This window comes from Heptranchias perlo, chromosome 20, assembly GCF_035084215.1.
Source record: "Heptranchias perlo isolate sHepPer1 chromosome 20, sHepPer1.hap1, whole genome shotgun sequence".
NCBI classification, from domain to species: Eukaryota; Metazoa; Chordata; class Chondrichthyes; order Hexanchiformes; family Hexanchidae; genus Heptranchias; species Heptranchias perlo.
The window spans coordinates 22,460,442-22,464,060 of record NC_090344.1 but is presented as its reverse complement, the minus strand read 5'-3'; the positions used below and the strand labels follow the sequence as shown (position 1 = coordinate 22,464,060).

The 3,619-nt window shown below is 44.3% G+C and overlaps 1 non-coding gene across 1 annotated transcript; it reads left to right on the top strand.

The window, feature by feature from the left end:
* The first annotated feature begins 1,554 nt into the window (after positions 1 to 1,554).
* On the top strand, positions 1,555 to 1,628 carry trnai-aau (transfer RNA isoleucine (anticodon AAU)). Its single transcript has one exon. It is a non-coding gene; the product is annotated as a tRNA-Ile (tRNA).
* The last annotated feature ends 1,991 nt before the right edge of the window (positions 1,629 to 3,619 follow it).

Here is a 3,619-nt window from a genome sequence, read left to right as displayed (position 1 = left end):
TATTATGTGGCACTTTACTTCATCGAAAAACTCAATGAAGTTAGTTAAACAAGATTTGCCTTTAACAAATTCGTGATGGCTTTCCTTTATTAATCTACACTTGTCGAACTGGCTGTTATTGTTATCCCGTATTTTTCGTTTCCAAAAGCTTCCCTGCCACCGAGTTTTAACTGACTGGCCTGTAGTTGCTGGGTTTAACCTTGCACACGTTTTTAAAAAGGGAGTAACATTTGAGATTTTCCAGTCGTCTGTCACCACCCCCATATCTCAGGACGATTGGACATTATGGCCAGCAAGTCTGAAATTTTCACCCTTACTTCCCTCAGAAACCAAGGATGCATCCGATCCGGACCGTGTGACTTACCCACTTTCAGTACAGCCAGCCTTTCTCGTACCTTTTCTTTATCAATTTTTATCCCATCCAGTATCTCCACGACCTCCGCTTTTACTGACTCTGGCAGCTTCTTCTTCCTTGGTGAAGACAGATGCAAAGTACTCATTTAATACTTCAGCCTTGCCCTCTGCCTCCGTGCATCATCTGCTTTTCTGGCCCCGAATCTCAATTTCGATTCCGATGTGGTGCAATGTCAAGTTGGACACTAACTATTTCAAGTCAACAATATTAGTCACTTTTCATCAAATTCATTTATGGTGCATTTTCTTACAGTGAAAACACGCATTGAAATCCAGGATATTGTATCGTCCCTTGGGGGTCATTGGACCATCAAATTTTGGGTTAAGAGCCGAACGCGCTAAATGATTGTGCGAGAGAAAAACATCACATCGCATGATTAACAACATTAATTTTTCACCGAGCTAAAGCTTGTGGTTGCAGTAACCAAAGAACGTTATTAAATTAATTAATGAAACCAATGAAATTCTGTGAAAGGTGAATAATTGTTGTAACCGATAACTTTGTGCTGCAGAATCACGGAAATACTAACATGGATAGTGAAACCTTAAATAAGTTTTTGTGTTTTGTATATGATGCACTTTCACCGTTTTCCACTTTCCAGACTGCATTTAAGGGTCTGGTTTCAAATATTGATAGTTTATGACACTTGGAATTTGGTACAGCCGTTGTTAAAGTTAACAAGAAGGAACAATAATTGTCCCTTCTCGAAGCACAAGTTGACGACTGGAGGTTTATCCGAAGCAAGTTCCTCAAAACTATGTTTTTATGCGGGAACTGAAATAGAGCTTTTTCACGTAAAAGGCGAACATGACAAGCATTGCACAACGGAAAACTCAGCACACAATTTTCGCAGTCCCTCAGTGTCCTACCCACTGTTTTCACAGCGGGGCAGTGTTTCAGGGGTGGGCTTTCAATGTTCAGAACATAATTTTTACCAGAATTAAATTTGTCGCATTAAAGTGCTCCTTATCTGTTAATTTCGATTTACACCCTTGCCAGTTTTATGCAGAAACAAGGAACAATGTTAAAGGGATGTGGTGTGTTCAATGTTCGTGCAATAACCGTCTGACGCAGTGTGAGAAGTAAAACGCAGACCACCCAATGAGTGCCCCAAACCGATTGCCATCAGAAAACAAAATGGCCGGTTAGCTCAGTTGGTTCGAGCGTGGTGCTAATAACGCCAAGGTCGCGGGTTCGATCCCCGTACGGGCCATCAGTAATTTATGACATTATTTGAGTGACTTTGAAAATCCAGACTTCACAAACAAGGAAGTTCATGCAAAATTCAGAAGGAATCGTTTTTGGAATAGCATTCATGACATTGTTTGATATACCTTTGCCCCTGGGGGGAGAAAAAAAAATCTTTCCGCTCATTTTTCATTTATCCTTCATTTCTCAATCACCTTTCCGTGTCTCCATCTCTTTCTGTCTGTCTCTTTTCCTATCTCTCCATTTCTTTCCATTTCCGGGACCATTCTTCCAGGTATGCTTACTGACAAACATTACAACCTGTTTCACTCAGTGTCCGGGTATGTTTACTGACACACATTGCAATCCGTGTCACGCAGTATCCGGGTGTGTTCACTGAAAAACATTACAATCTGTGTCACTCAGTATCAGGGTGTGTTTGCTGACACACATTACAAACTGTGTCACTCAGTATCCGGGTATGTTTACTGACACACATTACAATCTGAGTCACTGAGTATCTAACAATGTGAAGCAACGAGTTTTATTCCCGCTGTGATATCTCTCTGTCGGTTTGCTGATAAACGTTTAACTCGGGGCCTGTTCCCTTTAACGGTCACAAGCAGTTAGAAACAGACAGAGCGGAGATGAGGAAAAGGCATCAGTTTCGGAATCAAATGCTTCAAATCAAATGTTCGCCGGCGCTGAGAGAGGCAAAAAACAGAGAAAAATGCAGAAAGAAATAAAGCTAAATAAAGATGCTATCAATATTTCTCATCCTTGATGCTTCTCTGCTCCTTCCCCAAGCCTCCAGCGCCGGTTAATATTTCAGTGTAAATTAATGCGAGATTCGACCCAAAGAATGAGATCCAAACAACCAAATTTTGCTGAAATTCGGAATTGAACTCGGGACTTTCAAATTTTTGCATTCTCAACTGAGCTGTATCGGCTCCATCCCAAGTTCGACTGTCTGGCACAGGCCTGGGACTGTGCCTGGGCGTTTCCTACTCTGTGGGGCTCAGTACCACTCCGGGTGAGATCAGGAAACGCACTCCAGACCGGAAACTGTGGTTTTCCTGTTTTGTGTGGAGCAGGTGAACTGCCTCTCCCCAGTGTGATTGCGTCGATGAGTTTCCAGCTCTGACGGGTAATTGAATCCCTTCCCACAGTCCCCACATTTCCACGGTTTCTCCGTGGTGCGGGTGTCCTTGTGTCTCTCCAGGTTGGATGATCAGTCGAGGCCTCGTCCACACACAGGACACGTGTACGGTTTCTCCCCGCTGTGAATGGTGCAGTGTTTTTTCAGGCTGTGTCACCGGTGAAAGCTCTTTCCACAGTCAGTGCACTGGAACACTCTCACTCGGGTGTGTGTCTCGGTGCTTTTCCAGTCACACTGATGTTTGAAATCTTCTTCCACAGACAGAAAAGACAAACATTTCTACTTCCACATTCATAGGTCGATGATATTCAAGTCCTGATGAATCGAGTGACTCTGTCAGATCTTGACGTGATCTTTGGTTTGAATTTCCCGTCTGCAAATCCTCCCCTTCTAATACCCTGTAAAAGTTCACAAAAGTCATCACTCTAAATACAGGATCGAAATTTGGAACAGACAATTCTAGTTTCTATGGAACTTTCCATCCTCTCTTTTCCGCCAAAGCCGTAAATCCCCCGTCCCACACACTCTCCCTCCTCCCTGTGCTGAAATCCAAACCCATCCCACCATCTCCAATATTTCTTCCCTCCACTCCCAGTTTTCTCCCTCCCTCTCCTCTGATTGGGTTCAGTTCTACACCCGCTGTGGGCAGAGTGAGGATAAAATAAATGAGGCAATGGTTTTCTCTCCTGGTCACTGGGACCCAGAAGCCCCGCCCACTCTTTGTTCCCGGTCACTGGGACCCAGAAGCCCCGCCCACTCTTTGTTCCCGGTCACTGGGACCCAGAAGCCCCTCCCACTCTTTGTTCCCGGTCACTGGGACCCAAAAGCCCCGCCCACTCTTTGTGACCGGGGACTGG